Here is a 22,232-nt window from a genome sequence, read left to right as displayed (position 1 = left end):
AATAAATGTATTTTTTGTGAACTGTGAAATTCTATCCTATTATTTCAGGCTCTTCCAAGTGAAAACAATGGTCCAAATAATTGTATCTCAGCATTTTAAAAATGCCTCTTGAATCCAATAGAAGACTATTATGCTACAAAGCAATGACTTTGGAGAAGACTAGTATGGTCCTGAGAACACAACTGATTTTGAGCAAATAACCTCTAGTATACTATCCCAGGTGTAACTGAAGAAAAAGTACTGATGAAATTTTTGGTGACTTCCTTAAATGAAAATACCCACTATGTTGATCACTACATTTGGCAGTGAATCCTAGCCTGTCTTTCTGAGTAGTAAAGAAATTATTTCACAGCAATGCCCACTCAGTTTACCAGTTTGAATGTAATAAATGCAACAAAACTTTGAATTGCTATGTGTGATGATCTTCCACTGTTACCTTTAGGGGCTGCTCTAAAAGTCTGTACTCTCCTCCAAGTTGTCTTTAGATGAAATAATTTTTTGTTTCTTCTTAAATAAGTGAGCCTTTAAAATTATTGATGATAGTATCAAAGATTTGAATCCTACCTCTGTATGACTAGTTTGCTTGTTGGCTGCTGACAGTTACTGCTATAAAATGTTACTGCTATAAAATTATGCTATGATATGCAAAAATGATGCTTGTTAGACTTTTTTTTTCTTTTACATCTTTAGCCCTTTCTATAGTTACCATTGCCTTTTAGCAGTACTGTTCTGCTCATTTTTACTCGTCTAAAACACTATCATCATTACAGATGGAATTTTAGGAAAGGAAAGGAGAACGAGAATGAGAAATATTATGTAAAATCAAGCTCTGTCTTTGTCTTGAATGCTGAGTGTAGTTTTCATTCTCCCATCTCAAAAGACTAAACCTGGAACTCTTTCAAGAGTAAGTGATAATCACAGCTTGTACTCGTTTTTGTATGAGTCATGACAAAATTAGCTTCTAAACTCAGCCTGAAAAAGAAATAACCAAAGGAAGATTAGAGACAGATTTCAAATATCATCCCTGCCAAAGAGGAAGAAAAAAAAGATCAATTACTCACATTGTCTTTCAGCAGACAAGGATCTAGTAGTTGGAAAATATAGTTTAAAAGAATGCATAAAACAGAGAGGTATTTTTTTCTAATATTTTGTATTACAAAGTAGAGTTCTGTAGGATGTTATCAACATATTGATGCAGAAAATCTATTGAGGCTCATTAAATATAAAAATGACATACCAGAATATATATGTATATTATATAATAGATTCTTTCTCTTTAATTCATTCATTTACACAGTTTTCACTTCTTTCTTCTTTAAAAGTATACCATTCCTTTGCTTTATATTTGCATGGTACACAGTTCTGTTCAAAATAGGTTCCTCCTTAAGATTCCTTTAGATGAAATTACTGAAATCTGTTGTAGCAGGATTCATAAAGTGCTTCAGAATTATTGTCAATATAAAGAATAATTTCTTGTCCATTTTGGGGGGATCTATTTGCCCTACTGTAAATTCAACAGTTTTCATTTGGAGAAGAACCCCAGGAGGCACAAATATATGCTGGAGGCCACCCCTCTGGAAAACAGCTCTGCAGAAAAAGACCTCGGAGCTTTGATACACACAAGCTGAACAGGAGTGAGCAGTACGCTCTCATCTAAGAAGCTAATGATATTCTTGTCTTCATTAGGTAAAGTATCACCAGCAAGACAGGCAAGGTGATCCCTCCCCTCAGCACTGTTAAGACTGTAACTGGGTTAGTGCCCAGTTCTGGGTCCTCCCCTGTGTGAATTCATAAGAAAATGAGAATCTGTAATGGAGACTGCCAATTGTGCCACCAACTGACTAAAGCCCTTATAGCATGGCAGATAAATTATGAAAAACAGAGGTACACAGAATCTAGAACTATAGTTCCAGAATAACAATTACATAATACAATGTAGTAATTTCAATAATTTCAAGGAATTATAGCTAAATAAATAAGGAAATTTTAATTTTAGATTATATTTTCTTTCTCCCAAAAGTCATTATTTAAGAAAAGATACTTTATTGAACACGGTTTACTTGTGTTTTCCTTTTGTCTGTCAATGTTATGAAAGAATTGGAGCTTATTAGTGACTGGTGCTGAGAAAGTTTTTGATTAACACTGAGAGCATAAAATGAGTATAAGGTATTGAGTAAAAGTCATTTGTAAATCCAGCACAGGGCTGTGAATGTCACTGTTCATTGCAGGGAAGTTGGAAGATCATTAAAGGTCCCTTCCTACTCTAAGGATTCTATGATTCTAGGTTTGGGCTCCTTGCCCCTCTATGACAGGCAGAGTACAACATATGGAAAAGGTTTGCAAGTCAATCCTGTTAGGGTTATAATCTACAACATGAAGAACTTCTGCATTTAGAGAACATGATGACAGTAGCTAAAGAAGGGATGTCTTAATTCCATTGAGAGTTATTCCTGAGGAGACAGAAAAAGCCCCTGCAATATTATGTGGACCACACTTCCCCAGATCATAACATTCCTGAAAAATATGTTTTTATTTATGTTTTTCTTTACATCTGCAACTCAGTATATTTGTGTATGAAAGAACGACTGCAGTCATTTTATGATTTTAGAAAGTAACACACTCTTTGTAAAATAATATATTTTTGTAATTCTTTATGCAGAAAAATGCATGTAGAGAACAACTTTTTTTCATAATAATAAAATATTTATAATAATAATAATTTATTATTATAAAATAATATTTTTCTTATTATAAGAAGCTATAAATCTAATAACTTTATTTTTATAAACTTTTCATAACTCTTGTCTATTCTTTTTGTCTATTTTTGTTGTGAACTATAATTTTCAAAGCCCTTTGAAGATTCACACATAGGAATATCAGTATTTTCTTTCATAACTGGCAAGATATCCAGTTGATAAAGGAAATTTATGAACTCTTTTTTATGAATACATCATTTATATTTTGTTATCCAATTAATTAACTGTCATGGTTTTATGATTTTTGTTATTGATATTCCACATCATAACATTATGTAGTGCATTTGGAGTTAAAGAGTTAATGCTCCAGCTCCATGGATCATCGATAGTTCCAGGTATACCTGTCTCAGAAGAGAAGAACTACATTCCCCAGAGGACTTTGTGTTGCTTAGCATTTTTCCATTTTCTGCTCAGAAGGAAAGATAAAAACTGTTTGCATGTCACAAGACACAGCCTCTTTCGGATTGGCCCAGCAGCAGATGCTCGCTGCTGTCTCACCTTCAGCATTTAGTGTAAGGCCTTCGGTTTATCAGACATCTCCCTTGCTCATTTTATTTGAATTGTTAGTTTTAATTCCGATTATATTTTGCTATTTTGCATTCTGATACCTTATTTAGTAAATTAGCTTTCCTCCTGAGATTGTTGCTGCTGTTTTGTTTTTAGGTCCATCTTCCTTTTCCTTTTTCACTTTCCCCCTTCTCCTTTCCCAGGGTGTGGGTCTGTGGGTCCCCCATCCCAATCGTCGTGGAATGGTCTATTTTATCAGTGACAGTCTTCACTGTTTTTATAAATAATAAAACCAAATCAACTTCAAAACTGGCAACTTCATATTTCAGTACTGTAGTGTCAAATTAAAATTTTAAATGCTGAAGAAGTCACAGAGCACCATTATTGTTTTCTTAACTTGTCTTGTGACTGTATACCTGATGCAATTTTTATTGTCAATAGTATGAATGAACTCAGTTTCAGTGATTGTGAAGATCCGTGATCTCATATTTATAAAATGCATATAGTGAGATGGAAAATCAAGTTAGTGTAGTAGCTTTGAGTATTAGCAATAAGTTCTCTTTTCTTTTTTTCATATTTATAGCTTCAGGCTAAAACTTCTTTACAAATTCTTTATCACTGTGAAAAACATTAATGGACACAATTCTTGTATATTCCAAAACTGCACTCAATTCACAGATATGAATGAAAATATCAGCCCAACACGAGTCCTAACAACTCAGTTTCAGAAAAGTTAAAATTTACATTATTCACATAAAAATAAATAAATTCTGAATGAAATGCCAATCAGAAGGTTAATCGTTCTTTATAATAATGTTATAATTTCACAGGAACACTCTGAGGAACTTGCCTTCTATGTAGCTTCATCTAATAAAAAGTCCTTACTATTTTATTCCAAGTCAAGAAGTTGAGAGAAATTAATCATATCTAGTCTTACATAACTGAACAGAAAAATAGGTTTTATCTTCTGAAAGTTCTTGCTCTGTGCAAGAAGCCTTGATTTCAGCCTTTATTGGTGCCATTTAGGTAGATATGATCATGTTATTTTATTACCAAGAAGTGAACTCACAATATGATTTTCTATAGAGTGTATCAGAGTATAATCAATTGTGTGAAGACTACTGATTTAGGCAGTTGTCATATTTCATAGTATAATATGTCTAACTCCTTCATATTAAACCACTGGGAGCTGTCACTGTCTTTGGATGTCCTTCAGTTTACTTAGTTTTCTCTTGAAACAAAACAGAACAAAAAACCATTGACAGGCATAATTTTTAACAAGCCATCCTTTGTAGTGATGCTGAAGCAGAAAAGGTTCTACAAAGCGACTGAAGAAGAATTCACAGTAAATGATGTACATGGCATCAACCCAAATGATAACCACCTGGGATTACATTTTCATAAAATCTTATGTTGGTTGAAGACTTATTCTGTTTCAACAGTGTTCAAAATTTAAGCAATGTTTTTCCCTCAAGCCTGGAAGCAGCCTGAGGAATTTTGTTCTGTCTTAGATGCTTTGTTTTCCAGACTGAAGTTTACCCCAGTAACATATTTCTCAGCTCCAGTAATCACTCCTTGTCTCAGTCTTTCTTTACAATATCCTCCCTCACACAGGTTGTGATTTATTTCTGAATTAATTCATTCTAAAACCTTATGTCTTCACATATAGAAGGCATTATATATATCTGAATTTGCATGGGTTTATTCTGAGTTAATGAAGAAATGTTGATCGATTTTTGTTAGGGAAGGCTCTAGCAGAAAACACACACAAACATGCAATTCTTTTTAATTTTTTTATTTCTTTAATTCAATCATAAGGTTAAAAATATATTCTACACACTGTTAGGTCTTCAGTAGTAAAAGGTGATGGGTAGGAAATGAAAAGTTATTGTTTTTTTCTACATCAGATGTGTTACTGTATTCTTAGTAACAGATGATTAGGAATTATAACCATAAATAGGATATATATATATATACAAATCATATGTATACTGTATATGCGCACATTTTCTTGTTATGTCCTTTGTCAGATATATTATAGAGTTTGCATATGTTGCATATTATACATTGCTTTCTTCAATATGCCCAGAATTAACTCAGTTTCTATTTACTATTCAAGGCTGTTTCTTTTTACTGACCAATAATTGATCTTTTGTAGATTGCCTTTATACTCTTTGTGGCTTTTGCTGTCACTGTCTTCTCTCAAGGACTACTGCTACAAAAACATATTCAGGCTTTCCTTCCCAGAATTCAATATATGCACTCAGCTATATATGTAGGAACAGTGTAGGCCTCAGTTTAATACATTTGATGTCCCTGCCTGTGAAAACAATATGTATGTTCACTTCTTTGTGTGACCATAGAAGTCAGCATGCACTTCACCAGCTCTACCTGGCAAATGTTTTTTAATCAGTTGTAATCATGAGATATTAGCAAAATGTGGAAATGCAGAAAGGAAATCTGTTTTGGTAATCTTACTTCTTGCAGCTCTATTAATCCCAGGATTACATAATGAAGTAGAGATCAGGAAAAAGTAAAACTTTTCCCATTCAAGTGTTCTTTTTTTTTTTTTTTTCAAATTAATTCTCTTCATTTCAGTAAGATTACTATAATTTTAATTTCCCTTGAATTCACTGTTAGACTTGGCCTGTTGTCCAAAGCATTGAAAAATGTACCTACACCTCAGCCTGCCCAAAATTGTTTACACCCACACCAGGTTTGGACATGATCTTATGATCTTTGCTTTGCTCACAAGCATATATATATATATATATATATTTTTTTTTTTTTTTCTTTTAGAAGGCATGATTCTTTTCTTTTTTTTTCTTTTTTTCCTTCACAAAAGAAAAGAATAGACTTCTGCAACTGCTATATTTACCACAAAGAAATTTCTTAGAAATACTCTCTAAATATTTCATCATTTTTGATATGTGAAATAAGCTGATTTAAAAAAAATGCTTTTCTATTTTCAGGTAAAATTCAGCCCTCCAGAAAAGATTATTCCAGCAAAATAATTTAATGTTACTTTATTATACATTAACATATGTATGATATATGAATGATAACATAATCTAGGGATGTAGATGTTTAGGAATGTATGCCTTAATTGCACTTAAGTTTTACTTAGTTACTTACAAGTTTACTCAGAAAATACGAATAATAAAAAAAAAACTTCTGCATTACAAATGCTGCAGTTTCATCTATATGCAGCTTAGTATTTCAATAATATAGTGCATGTACTATTTATTAAATTTTGCACATATACATTTCCACTATTCTTGATATGGTACATATGGTTTTGAGAGAACAAGACACTAGAGACAAGATGAAATGGTCTGAGTAACAATAAAACACAAGAAGATAATATTGCTGAAAACTTGTACATCATAATTTAAATCACACTGATATATTTGTTCTATACTTTCCAGAGAATTCACTGCATTTGCTTTTCTTTTAAAGACATGAATGCTACAATTTATGACATAGTTCCTCTACAGCTTCTTTTGTCTCAATGTTAGAAAATTAATAAATCTGTAGATAAGGTATTCTGAGCCACAGTATAGTTCATTTTGGCAGGGACGTAGTATAGTTCATTTTTATGCTAATTGATATACATGCAATTACAGAAAAAGCATGAGATCTTTAAAATTACACACACTTGAAAGCAAATATTACTTTAAGAATTTGGTGCTATCCAGTAGAATTCATAGTGTCCATCAGAAAAATTCAACATTTTATTGTTACAATTATAAAATCAGTGTTTACTTACATATTCTTGTGTATATGTTCACAACAAACATCTGTTGGTAATGTCAGGACTGTCTTCTAGTTTGATACAACCTCTTTAAAAAAATAAAAAATCCACATAGTCCAGAATTATTCAAGAGGGTTTTAGGCATGACATAAGGAAAATCATAACAGGTAATTAAGCTTTTTTTTCAGAAAGAAAACTGTTAGTAAACTTATTAGACTGGTTGAGGAAGCTGTGAAGAGAATCAAGAAATGGGGTCTTTGTAAGGGGTAGCTAAAAGTCAGCATCAAATTGTTAACATTCAAAACACTAATTATCTTTGTTATCCCCTGTTTCTAGATCTCTAGGGTTTGAGATTTGGGTCATCAACAATTAGTAATACATTCTTTATATTTTGACGCATTCTGAATTATTAGACTAGAACAACAATTTTGGAAAGTTAAATTGCTTAGAGGAATATAAACAGAAAGTAAGAGATATTTACTATTGAAGCACAGACCCAAGATGTTGGACTTTAACAGGAGTTTTGGAAATAGGGTCTTGGAGTAAACTATAGGAAATTATACAACAGAGTTGTGAAGGCTTTTTTTCACAGCAAAGAGTTAGTACCAGTCACTGCTCCCAAATTTGGCACTGAAGTAAGGAGTAGAAAGATTTATCAAATCCTGAATAAGTGTATATTTGAAGAATTGAAGCCAAAAGTGTGATGTGTGTCAGTGTTACAAGCTGAAAGAGAGTCACTTTTGCATATACTACTTCTTGTCTTTAGTCATAAATAGGTAATACATTTTGTTAATCACTGTAAACTCAGTAACAAATAGGTACAGATGTGAATCTCTTTTGGTAAATCAGTTAACCGGTATACATAGCTATTCGTGATTAATAGATCTCTAAAGATAAACAACTAACAACAGTTCAGGCTCATAATTTTTCTAGTCCATGCTCTAATTATTATTCATGCATAGCACTTAGGTGCAAGAGCAGTTGCACTGAGTACACAACTTGTAAACCTCGCATTCAGACATCATCTGAATACCTGTGCAGTATCTCTGTGTGTTTTACTTGATCATGCATGATTGCTGCCTAGAGCAACCTGTAATTATCACTAGAATAAGAGAAAGTGAATAAAATTCTCACAAGTTCAAGAAGAGATTAGGTTCCCAGCAGTCACAATTCAGTGCATTGAATGGATTTAAATAACACCACTGGTAGAAAACAAACCTGAAGCCCACTCACCCACACACACTAGGGAGGAGCAAGAGTGATCTGCTTTCTTGAGGATGGGAAGCCAGGAGTCCACGGAGAGTACCCATATGGGGTCCAGCAGAACCAGCAGACAGATACCATCCCACTGCCCCACTTTGGGGTTGAGGCTGGGTCAAATCTGTGCTGCAATCTCTTGCCCCAATAAGGCAAGAACCATGGCTAAGTGTGGCATGGTCATTGTGAGCTGAAGGCTCAGCTGCAACCTTGGTGAGGCTGGGATTAGGGTTGGCATGAGACTGGGGCCTGGACAGATGAAGGAGCTCTAGTGATAGATAGGGAAAACTGTGGTTAAGATTTACTTTCAGGGTTTGACTACAAGTCTGCAAATACTGATGCATTTGCTTAATTTTGAAAAAAGCTCCTCAAGGGCAAAAACACTATTTTTGTAAATAAAATTTTGTGATTGGACATTAGGGTCTTAAGCTAAGATTCATATGCTGCTTTATTTTGTTTGTTTGTTTCTTTCTATTATTGTTATTCTGTTAATATTGTTATTTCTGTTTATTATTGTATTTCTGTTTATTATTTCATGTTTATTTTCTTGTTTATTTCTGTTTGTTTGTTTTTCTGCCAAATCACTTAATAATAAATAATTTGGAACAGCCCAAATCTCACTTTGGATAATCCTAGCAAGAAGCAGTAGCAATGATGATGCATATCACACCCAAGCCATTTTTTTACTTCCTTGTAAAGGAGTTTATTTTCTAACATATCTGCTTGTATCCATGTCGCTTCTTCTACATGATGCTACTTGTTCAAGAACCCTATTTATACATACCGGAATTCCATATACTTTTTTGAAGGGTATATGTACAAACATTATCTGAAAAATCCTTCTTGTTAGTATACTACAAAGAAGAAGAGCACAACAAACTAACAGCAGAAGGATATATTCTGGGCCTGGATTTAGCTGGTACAAACTGGAATAGATGAATTCTGTGCTCAGATGTTTTTGGTTCCTGTGGGGCACTTTGGCAATGATCACTGATGTTGCTCCTGACTTCACTGCTATGCACAAAGATGAAGAAAAAAATGTTTGGATCATAGAAGCAGTGTGTTTTTGCATATATAGCTTTGGACTTTCATTGTTCATTTGCTGTAGGTGTGAGGTTTTTATTTTTATTTGGATTAGTGGCCTTTTGTTTATTTTGCTTTTTGTTGTTGTTGTTGTATTGTAACTTGCAGAACTATCTGGCAGGAGAGTTATTATACATAGTCCCACATATATTCAAGGCACCTACCTCTACCTTTTGCCAATTTTATTTAGGAATATTTTTACACATATGTAGACAAGACAAAAAAATACTATGGGTTTGGGTTTTTTTTAATAAAAAACAACTATAAATTGCTTTGCATGTAAATGGTTAAGTCAGTAATAATTTCAGAAAAGAACAGGATCAAAGCAAAAGAAGCAACAAACTGAGAACCAGATGTTACTGCTACAAACTTAATTTTAGAGCTGGTTGGACAACAACAATTTGTAAAAATAAAACTGGTGCTGTAAGGAAGTGCAATTTAGACGTAGGAGGAGAGCTAACAAAATAGGATTATGCACTGCAGCTACTGAAATCTCATTCACTATAAATGAACTGATTTGCCCTAACTGGGGCTACACTGTCTTTCAGGGTGACTTTATCTAAATAGCAAAAATGTGTTTGGGGACTGATGAACATTAATGTACTGCTTTGGGTTTTGTTATTGTACAAAATTAAATTAAATATGCTCTAACCCAAATTGATTCTCTGAAGGATCTGTTCCAAAATATTTTCATAATCATTGTTGTGGAACTTTCTAAAATCTTCACTATAGTTTATTCCCTATACAATGCTTCTCAAGTAACGAGTTCTTCATTAGTTCTATTAACAATCCCAAAGTGTCAAACTGTTTGTACTATATTAGCAACACTAATTCTTATAGAAGGTGTGGCTCCTAGGATTCTAATAGAATGGATTCCATGAGGTATTCTATCGTGGAAATTCTTTCAATTATGGAACTGTTTCTTGGTACTTCTGTCACTGTCAGTAAGATTAAAATGACAATGATGTTCAGAAAATCAAAATAAAATATTATTTTAATTCAAAATTGTAATGAAAAATGTTTAAAAAGCTAGAATATAGTTACCTTTTATAGTTAGCTTTTAAAATGTTATTTTAAAAATATATGCTTTGTTTTAATTTATGTACTATCTCATTTTTATGAGGGGAAAATATTTGTATTAACATTCTCTTTTTTAAACCTATTTTCTTTATAAATATTTCTTGTCTACAATCTTCTTTCTCAAATATTTGCATTTTATTTTCTTCAAAATTTAAAATAAGTCAGTAGAATCAGTTTTTATGTGTACAATTTTCTTTCACTTAACCAGGTGAATATTGCATAATAGTGAATACCAATGCAGCTGAGGTTGACCAGTTCATCGTATTAAATTAATGATCATCATCTAACCATTCAGATAATTTTCAACTCAGGACAATGTGATAAAAACTACTTACAAACATGTTCTGTACTAAAAGGCAGTAGAATCATGACTTGAAGGTTACAGTTCCTGCTTAAATCACTTACTTATTTTTCATAATTTCACAAGTAACAGCATCAAAAGAACTTGTCTTTTTCCTTTTGCAGACACATTATTTTCATATATTCTCTTTCAAGGTCACTAAAAACATGTGAAGTCCTTCAATACATATACCTGTTATCTGCTATCTGTTATTAAACCTTCAGTCTACTAACCAAGTAAAATTCAGTAAATATCCTTAACATCTGCATTGGAAGTTAAATAGGATTTATCTATAATTATCAATATGTCATCATAATTGCATAGACCTAAAACTTTAAAAGTTTGTTCTAAGGCTGAAATAAAGGAGAGAATGAAACATTAATGTTTGCTCGCATAACCTGTATTTCCTTCTCTCCTAGCACATAAGATATAAACTATTGACAGAATTATTGGTCACAAGAAGCACCCTTCAGTGTAGATGCTGTGAGGAAACAAACCGGAAGAACATTTGTACACCTGAAAATAGAGTTGTGATAGCAAAAAGAATGTATCTACGAATTTGATAACAAAGAACAATCAGCATCTTCACCCACCAGAGAAAATTCTATCTTGAAATACTTACATCTCTACTCTTACGATGGTTTCTGAGTATATACTCAGCTTCATGTTAAGCCTCCCAGGCAGATAAATGCTGTTATCCCCACTTCTGTATGTATAGATCTTGAGGCTTGCATTCTCAAAGGAAATAAGGTTTCTAAATAAAACGTAGACTTCAGTAACTTAGTTCCTCAGTCATTCATGATCTATGTTATTCAAAACTGAGCTAGAGCTAGCTTTTTACCAAATGTTTAATACCCAAGTCAGAACTCTTTTTCACAGTCAGTCATGACATTTTGATTACACATCTGACTTCATGGAATATAGGGTAGGATCACTGATGATTTCCCTAATAAGGAAAAAGCCTGTCAACGGTTTATGGGCTGGTTCGGCCCAGTTCTGTGACAATTAGAATGAGTGACCCACAGACCCAAGCCCTTGGAAACAGGAAAGGCGAAAGGGAAAAAGGAAAAGGGAGATGGACCTAAAAACAAAACAGCAGCAACAATCTGAGGAGGAAAGCTAATTACTAAATAAGATATCAGAATGCAAAATAACACAGTATAATTGGAGTTGAAGTTAATAAATCAAATAAAATGAGCAAGAGAGTGTTCAATAAACGGAAGGCCTTACGCTAAATGCTAAAGGTGTGATGGCAGTGAGCACCTGCTGCTGGGTCAATCTGAAAGGGAAGAGACTGTGTCTTGTGACATGCAAACAGTTTTTTTCTTCCCTTTGAGTGAAGAATAGAAAAACGCTAAGCAACGCAAAGTCCTCTGGGGTACATAGTTCTTCTTGTCTTCTGAGACAGGTATACTCGGAGCTGCTGATGATCCACGGAGCTGGAGCATTAACTCTTTAACTCCCAGTGCACTACATGATGTTATGATGCAGAATACCAATAACAAAAATCATAAAACCATGACATTTCACTCCTTATTCCACATCACTACATCATGCTTAATATATATACAGAATAATGATTGACAAGCATTAAATACACACATACACATATATGCATGTATATACATATGGAATTATTAACTGCAATCCCCCACCATCAAATTCCCTTTTGATACACACTGAACATCCCCTTTCTTCATTACCCACCTAGAGGACCCATGACCTGAACAAAAACAGTTCCATGGAGAGGTTTGCCCTTTCCGGAAGCTGGGAAGACCCAAAGCGCTTTTCTCAGTGTGCTCTTTATATGTACTACAGGGAACTTATCTCCCTCTACAGTAGGTAGAGAGCTGGATTGGCAGGACCGTTGCTGTTGATGGATCCTCAAGTGTTGACCAACCAAGTGTCTTCTGCCAAATGTTTCTTCCAGTGCTTAAATGTTCCACCAACCATTGCTTTCAACATTGTTTTTTATAACCCATTGTATCTTTCAATTTTGCCAGAAGCTGGTGTGTGATCGAGGATATGATCAATGGATACACACTCTTCGTACTAATACTTAAGAACATGCTTAACTTAATTATAGTAGTTCAGCCCTATTGCTTACATTACTATACTTAAGCTATGCACACCAAAAATATCAAGCAACAAGTTAAAATTTCTAAAAGGTATCTAAACACTAAGACAGAATTGGGTGATTTGTGAGATTATCAGATTTGTCTTACCTACTAACTCATTGAAATCAACACTGGCTTTAAACTTTTGACTGAGAATCGTGGTTGTTGGTGGATCCTTGCAATTTTTATTTAAGGAAGTGGTGGTAATGTCTTCTGCTGCATTTTCTAGCAGTAACAGGAGATGTGGAGGACAAGAATAGCAAGTTATATATTCTAGTAGTCTCATTCCTTGAACAATTTCTTTATTCATCTTTAAAGTAATGCTACCATTATAAATATACTGACAGCAGGTCAGATTTGAAAACGAGAAGAAAAAAAAACACTGTTCCCAAAACAAGCATGTTATACTACTTTTCTCTGGAGGTGTTAACAGTGACAGGCTATAGCAAGACTTTGATTAAACTGCACAGAATGTGGAAAACAGTATTACAGTGGAAAAAAAAATATCAAGAGCCTCGAATATGAGTCAAATTCTTCAAAGGCAAGGAATCAAAATGATTACCTTTAATGTCACTTTTGCAGTCAGCATGTCCAAATTTCAAAACAGTGTGAAATTCTCCTTTGAGTTCATAAAAGTCAACATTTCAGAAAGTTCTGAATCTGTATTTTCAGACCCTTCTCACCGTAGGAAGTGTAATATTTTGTTCCTCCACAGAAATAGAAGGGAAAAAAAGAAAATCACAAAATTGAGTTCCAGCTGGGCATTTCAACAAAGACTATCCTTCATAATTAATATTATAATGGGCAGTGTTATCCAGGCATCACCATACCTGTGAGTTTTTAACAGACTGCAATTTATCTATAGCTATCCAAGTTATGGGTCAGCCTAGAAAATATCATCTTAATTTTCAGAAGTTTTCAGTTGACTTTCAAATGAGAATAGCTAGAGAGGCTAACTTAATCATCTAATCATGAACAATCTGTCAAGGAACTCTTGCTGGCTGGTATCTTTATTCAGTCAGTATCTAGTGTAATTACTGTGAAAAGAAAGCCTGTTCAAATGATAGTAGAAGATTTGTCCAATGTGAGGAAAAAAATAGAGCATCTGTAAGGATTAAGAGGTTTTTGTTATTTTCTTATTATATGCTATACAAGATTACATGTATTTTTTTTTCTTTATATATGCATGATACATGCAATACATACTTAATGCGCAATAGGACTGGGATTTCACATTGTAAGAGATGTTTTCTGCAGAATGATTTGGCAGAAGAGTTATTATACATAGTCCCATATATACTCAAGGCATCTATCTCTACCTTTTGCACTTCTAGTGCAAAAACTCAGCTGAGGACTATATTTGTGATATCAGTTTTAAATAAAAAATGAAAAAGGAAGGAAGGCAATAGGTAATTTTAAACTGAGTATACAGCATGTAGAGTAATATTTAAAAGACATGCTTAATCTTTATTGAAAACTGTTTCTTTGTTATTGCTATGGGCCACAAGTTTGAGTAAATTTCTTTTGTCATTTTACAACAACCTGACTAGCAGTGACAATCATAAAAACAACCTGAAAATTCTTTTGATAAGCATCTTGTTTGTAACTTCTGAGGAAATTAAAGACACCGTAGGCTGTATTCTTGCCATCCCTCTCTCTGTTATATACATATATTTTTGTCATTGTTTTTTACTTTTCAGTTTTGTGAGTGGTCTGTTTCATTGCCTAAATCTAAATCCAAAGAGAGTAAACGTGAAACTTATATTTGAAATAAGAAACATACATTTATACAAAAGAAGAGTCTATATATTCTCTCCTGTCTCATATATATAGGGAAACTGGTGTTTGTTTGCTGCTTTACACTGAACAGCAAAATTGTTTTTTGTTCTTTTTTTTTTCCCCCAGTAAGAATGGAGATATAAAAGAGATTAAATTACCAACAAACTATGATCAACAAAATCATTTATGAAAACATCCTGATCTCCTCAGTTGAACACCGCTGTTTGAAGTAGGAAAGGGAGCTGGGCATATGTATTGCTTTATAAATAAATTATTTTTATCATAAAATAATGTAGTTATTACCTCAGTTCTTCTGAATTTTGAAGTCAAGATAGTGTTTAGTTCAAATTGATTAATTCATTCCTAGAAAAATATTAATCAATGGTCTCTTTCAGAATTCTAAGTATTCATTAAATTGCAGTTTTACATACTTACATCACCCTATATGTTTCATTGTAATTGGAATTACAGTTTTTCAAGTATTGAAAATGTGCTCTGCACAGTAAACAGGTTTGAAAGATCTCATTTGTAATTTAGATGTTAGCTCTGAGGTTACTGGAGCTGGGCTGAGTAAGCAATTTTGCAAATGAAAATGTAGCTCCAGGGAATGCTAGAACTAAGAGGCCAAAACAATCATTTTCTCTTCTCCTGGAATTTTATAGGAACATCAAATCAAGTTTTGTTCTTTAGAGTGAAATGATGAAAATATTCACTGAAAAAATGTTCGTGAATGAAAGACAGGAGCAGTCCTAGACATTCTTTCCAAGGAGAAGCTCACCAGATGGAAGGAACGTTCAGTATGACTGTGAAAGTGACCCAGACTCTGGCAGTGAATATCTTGGTTAATATGCTACTGTCATGGTTCTGTAGTTAGATCACTCCTGGCTGAAAACAATCCTATTTTCACAATCCAAACTGTGCAGTCTGCTGTATGAAATTGAGTGGGACAAACAATGCCTATGTATCTTACCAAATGTTGCAAAGAAAAGTTTTCTGATTAGAAGAATAACTCTGAAATATGTATTTCTATATAAAGAGGAAGTAACTTGAGAGTTCTGAGGAAAAATAAAATATAAGATTTACTATACTTTTTTTTTAACTTAATTACTATCAGTATCTCCTTATTTACTTAATTTAATAGTAAATTATTATCTAATTTCTAGACTGCTTTTAAAAAGAGACATTCTATAAAGGCTTATCCAAGTTTAAGCTTTGAGTAAGCATGTTGTTGACTATTAATATTCTATCTTTTCCTGAAAACAAAAATGTGGTGGGTATCATTTGTTTATACATTTACAGGATACTTTCAGAATTTTAAGAGAATTGATTGCCAATATTCTTCAAGAAAAAGAATCAGTGGGGAAAATAACATTGTTAGAAGTTTACCAGCTCTCAGTCTTCCTTCTATTTTTGTTTGATTGCATGTTGTTTGGTTTTTGTTTTTGTTTTTCCTCATCTCTTCTGCGTCTGGAGAATACTTTAAAAATATCTATTGTTTTTAAGGCAGCATTCAATAATAGATTAATAATTATTTTGTGTATTGAAGTACATAGAATGTATTTATTGTTAAAATATTGCAAGTTATTCAGACAGATACAGCTATGAATTAATATTTGAGACTGATCAAATTCAAACTGTTTTTCCAAGGCTAGTCTTATTTATAAATCTACTACAACCTGGAAACTTAATCTTCTGAGAAAAGTCCCTTCTAATGAATAATTTACATTTTTTGGGAAAAAAATACTTCTTTGTTTTTGAATTTTATCACACTTCTGGATGATTTAAATTGAAGGATACTTCTTGAAGTTATGTTTCTTCTTGTATTTAATTCTTTATTTTCTGATATTTATTCGGAAACCAAGGAAGTTTTTGTTTGTTTGTTTTTGTTTTGTTTTGTTTTTTGACACTGTAGCTTTTGAAAACAAAGGGAGTTTAACTTCAGAATTACATCCATCAATTGGAACTCCAGAGTACTTCACAAAACTGATTGATATCATAAACCCCAGAAAAATTGTTAAAACAATTCTAATAGCAAGACTTGCAACCTAACATTATTTCAGATAACTGACTGAACAATCATTTACAATTCCTTGTTTGTTTGTCTGTTTTCATCATATGGATGCAGTTTGTTTTACATTACCTTTTTTTTCCCCCTCAGTCTATAGAGGCTACAGATTTGAAGAGCTAAGAGACTAGCACTTTTCCAGCTTTGAAACTTCGAAAAAACACTGCTCATTCTGTCTTAAAAAAAAAAAAAAAAAAAAAAAAGAAAAGAAAACAACAACCTGTCCAGAAGGAGAGAGGACAGAAATGTTTTCTGAAAGGTGTTCTTTCCCTCGAGCCCTTAACTAGGTGCAGGAAGAACTCCATTTAGATCTCTTGTTTCCAACTTTTCATCTTATAGTTTTGGAGGATGCCATCTCTAGTTGGTCACCACAGTGCATGAAGTCATTATAAAGTTCTTGCCCCTTCTCATGCACTGTATGAAGAAATCAAATGTCAAACATATCTTGGACATGTTATCATTTCAACAGCCAAGGTTCACATAAGCACATATTTTCATATTTAGTGATTTTCTCATGGTACACATTTAAAGGAAACCAGACCTTATCCCTCAATGCATCTGATTTTAAAAAGAGGGATCAAAACTATGATTTTGTTAAATTACTCTTTCTTTCATTAAGTGACATTTTTCAGATGGAATGTGAATAATGTCCAATGACTGCACTGACCAGCTTTTTCTGGCTATCTGTGGTGAGGTTGTGAACACAGAAAAGAATGTTTATGTTATTATGTATCTTTTCTTGCTAAAAAAATGTAAAAGAGGGGAAAATTTGATTATTAGGATATTATTTTTACTGTCTCTGATAGATCTTCTAGTTCAAAAATCAGTATTGACTCCAATGCCTGAAATTAAGAAACTCATTTTTCAGAAAATTGTCACATATATCATCTTATCTCTGCAACTCACCAATGAGTATATGCAAAAAGGTAAGTGACAAAGAGGGGGAACTGGAACTAGAATTGAAATATTTGATCCAAAGATAAAGCATATGAAAATTCTCAAGAAGAAAATCTACATTATTTTACAGTTCAAAATCAGAATGAATCACAGCTTTTTTGAATTCTTATAAGGAGTATATAGAGGTGTTTCTTCAGGAATAAAGAGCTTTCACTTCATGTAGAGGATGTTTGTCTATTTTTGACACAGGGGTATCTATGAAGGTAATGCTTTGTATTATTACACAGAAGCATCTCACTGCATTTTGGCGCTTACATGGAGGCTATATGCAAATTGACAGAATTGTACCAGCTGCATCAAACTCCATACTTCTGATGAAGATATCCTTAATTCAAAGGCAGTGCAGCTGTCAGAATAAAATGTTAATGGTGGTAGAAGTAACAAATTCTCATACAGAGATATTTTTAACTCAGCATTTTTGAAATATATGATTTATAGGGAAAAAACTGAAACAGGCCAAAAATAAGTTTATGTTGCTGAATATGACATCTTGTGATGTTTAAATCTGCTCAATACAGAGAGAGAATACCTCAAAAAATTATGAATATATAAGACAAGAAATACAATGAAAAAACATTTCAAAATGATGATAACAATATTTTTTGTTTAATCTGTTCAGACAAAAGACAAAATATTTTTTTGCTGTTATAAGTGTCAGTGTAGCACTTTATGACCAAAAAAAAAAAAAAAAAAAAAAGAAAAAGAAAAAGCATGGAAAGACAAGCGTGCCTCTGAATGTGCTATTTGAAATTTCCTAAAACGGGTATCAAAGGAAGGGAATGTAACACATGGGTAAGGAAAAGACCCTTTGTGGATTTCCCCTAGTAAGTAAGGTCATTACAAGCCTCAAAGTTTTTGTTATTCTCATATCAGCTAATATAAACAATGAAATAAAATAAAGTGCTATTTCTGTTGCTGACTTTGTGTAACCTATCCTTCATCTCAGCATTTCATTTAGTCCTTAAGATCAACCAATCCATATTGTAGTTTTCAAGGCTAGGCTTTGCATTTGGAGGTCTGTTTTAACAAAAACATATTCTGTTTCTTGTGTAGGTGGTAAATTCTCTCTTGATAAACTATCAAAGATATTTCAAAAGAGATGTGACTTATTATTCTATCAAGGGGAAGTTCTTCACAGAGAGGGTGGTGAGGTGCTGGAACAGGTTGCCCAGAGAAGTTGAGGATGCTCCATCCCTGGCGCTGTTCAAGACCAGGTTGGATGGGGCCCCGGGCAAACTGTTCTAGTACCAGATCTGGAGGTTTATGGTCAAACCATAGGGAGGTTGGAACTTGATGATCCTTGGGATCCCTTCCAATCCAAGCCATTCTATCATTGATTCTATGATTCTGTGATTCTGTGATTCTACGACTTGTCCTAAGTTTTGTTTCTTTTGTTCTTTCCTTTTCCATCCAAACTCATTTTCCTTCTAAAACATTTCCATATACATTCATGATGCCGATCTTGCAGATCTTTAACTTCTAGTGACTGTATAAGGTTATTTGTCCTTCAATTCATTTTTTTTCTCTCCAGCAGAAAGACAGGCTGGCTGACTGATTATTGTAACCTACCAGCCTATCTATAGCATCTTGATAATACTTCTTGTCAGAAGTTACTACCAGCTGAAGAATGCTTAAATATATGTGTGTCATGGTTTTCCATAGCTGTTCGATATCATTACACCATTCACTGAAGGTATTGGGACAGCTGCTAAAGAAATACATACCCAGGTCCTACTGGGAACTACAATTCTCGGAATGCTCTGGTCCTTCCTAGGGAATGGTGTAGTGATGTGAGGACATCCCTTTTTTCTGCTTTGCCCTGACCTTGTAACATGGTTACAAGATACTGTATCTTTTTATTTATTACTGTTATAGTTTTATGATTTTTGTTGTGTTATTGATATTCCACATCATAACATCATGTAGTGCATTAAGAGTTAAAGAATTAATGCTCCAGCTCTGTGGGTCATCGATAGTTCTGGATGTACCTGTCTCAGAGGAGAAGAACTACATTCCCCAGAGGACTGTGTGATGGACTGTTTGTATTTTTACGTGTTTCCATCCAGAGGGAAAGATAAAAACTGTCTTCTGTCACAGGACCATTCCTCTTCCCTTCGGGATCGACTCAGCAGTGGGTGTTTGTTGCAGCCGTCTGCCTTCAGCGTTAGCGTAAGGCCTTCAGTTTATCGGACACTCTCTCTCTTGCTCATTTTATTTGATCCATTTGCCTCAATTCCAATTATATTGTATTATATTGTGTTATTTTCCTTTCTGATATCTTATTTAGTAAATTAGCTTTCCTCCTCAGATCGTGGCTACTGTTTTGTTCTTAGGCTCATCTCTCTTCTCCTTTTTCCCTTTCCCCTTTCCCCTTCCCTGAGTTGTGGGCCCATGGGTCCCCTGCCTCAATTGTCATGGTACCGGGTCAAACCATCCCACAGAATGTTGACAGTTACTCATAAATCCATTTATGTTGTATCATATCACATTCCTTTATCATTTTTAGTAAAACAGTTTTTCTCTGTATCTCTGTTGAGTAACTCCTTCTCTCCCAGCTTCCTGCGGGGGAAAGGATGGGTAGGGCCTAACTCCTATGTCACAAACAAAAGGACCTCAACCTGCAACATTACATTTGCCTAGAAGCATTTAAAAAGGTAGATCTTGTTATCCTCTACTTAAAGTGATTTTTATCCTGTTGATATGGATTCTGCATATATAGGCTTATATTACTCAAATGTTCTATGTGTTACATAATTAAAGAAGACTTGCTGCCATATTATGAATGAATAGTCTTCATGCTTCTCTACTAATGCATATAGATTTTATCCTAAATCAAACTACAGAAAAAGAAACTTTGGCAAAGGTGAAGTTCCTCTATTCTTCCTGTACTTCACTCAGTGAGTAATGCAATTCACTGAAACATAAACTTAGGAGGGGAGGAGGGTGAATTACCAGGGAATTCAGAAATTCAGAGAAATTAAGATTTTATATAGTATTCTTTTGTCTTCTTAGACCTCTGCTTTTCCTATGAAACAGCTGTAGTCGCTATTAGGAACTCAGCAATTTTCAGCAATGGATTTCAGACTGGAAGCAAACAGCTTTCTAAGGGAGTTAAGCTCAGGATACTCACTGACTGAAAGCTCTTTTTAAAATTGTATTTCTCAAAGTATGTGCCTGACTTCTTGCCTCTCTTAGTGGTATCATCTAATATATACATTGTTAGATATGTACTCTATGCAAAATGTGCTTAACTATATATCTGTAAACTATCTTGCAGAATTAGATCACATAGGGTATCATTACTGATGTTATTCTTGTGTGAACTTTGTACTTCTTACCCAGTTTGATGATTGTTACATCTGTAGGAAATTTCTCTTCCTAAATATCACCTCAGGTGTGCATTCTAGCAACCATGCTTAAATTTTTGGACCACCTTTCTTTCAACTTTCAGTTCTATTACTCATAAGTGTTCATATATTTTTGCTGTTTCCTCAAGGTCTAATAAGTTTAAACTTAGATACTACATCCTCTCCTTCTTTTATGTCCTCCTATCTTTTTCTTTTTTCTAATTTGTTCATGGCACTCTTAGGACATTCTTCTACTAATTTTGCATGAGGATTCCCATAATATCTGCTACAATTCTTGTGCACACAAGGGCTAAAAATAACTAAGTTTAAAGAGAAAAGCAGACAATCTTTAGATTTTGAAAATTGAAAATATTTTCACATTAAAGGGAATTCATGATACCCTGCCTCACATGTTTTCAAATTACCTGATTTGTTCTGCTGGAAAGTTCTTGTCTTAGTGGTAAGAAAAGAAGGAATAGTTACCATAGTAACTGTCATACAATCCAGTGTTCTGCTAATGTTACTGTACCTCTGGGAAAATACAAAGCTGCCTCCTTAATCCCTTTAGTGTTCCTGGTTGGTGTATGCTGAGCAAAGTGGCACTTGTAGATCCCTTGACTGTACACTGTATCTACTTCTCAGTAAAGTAATGGGCTTCCTATAAGTAGCATGAGATAAAAAACAAATCCAATGTGAAAAGACAGAAACTTAGTGCTCTGCTTGAAAAACACACAACTTTCCCCAGACTATAATGGTTGTGATTTTATGAGTTTTTTTACATCTTCCTAAAATCTTTAAACATTAACTGGTGTCAATGGAGATACAATGAACTTTGTTCAAATCATAGGAAATGCCTCAGTATAATTTAATTTCTCCTAAGATAATTTTATGTACTTAGTTTATTGCTTACTAGAGTCAGGGAATGCTAGGAACAAAATCAGAGTATAAAATTAAGTATAAAATTATTTTATAATACCTTATAAAATTAAGACATTGGTGATCATCTGTCATAAATTTTAGTACATTTAATATCTCTTAGATTTCATCTAGCAACACTGAATGGCAGAAAGTTGTAGTCTTATTGGCATGGACAGCTTCAAACAAATGCAGTATTTTTAGCAGATTTATCATATAATGAGAGAAGGGATCTCACTAAAATTTTTATATTGATAGTATTTTATCAATGCTTT

Source organism: Cyrtonyx montezumae, unplaced genomic scaffold (assembly GCF_038088225.1).
Source record: "Cyrtonyx montezumae isolate F1298 unplaced genomic scaffold, pur_monq_1.0 scaffold_3, whole genome shotgun sequence".
NCBI classification, from domain to species: domain Eukaryota; kingdom Metazoa; phylum Chordata; class Aves; order Galliformes; family Odontophoridae; genus Cyrtonyx; species Cyrtonyx montezumae.
Note: the sequence above shows the minus strand (reverse complement) of the source record.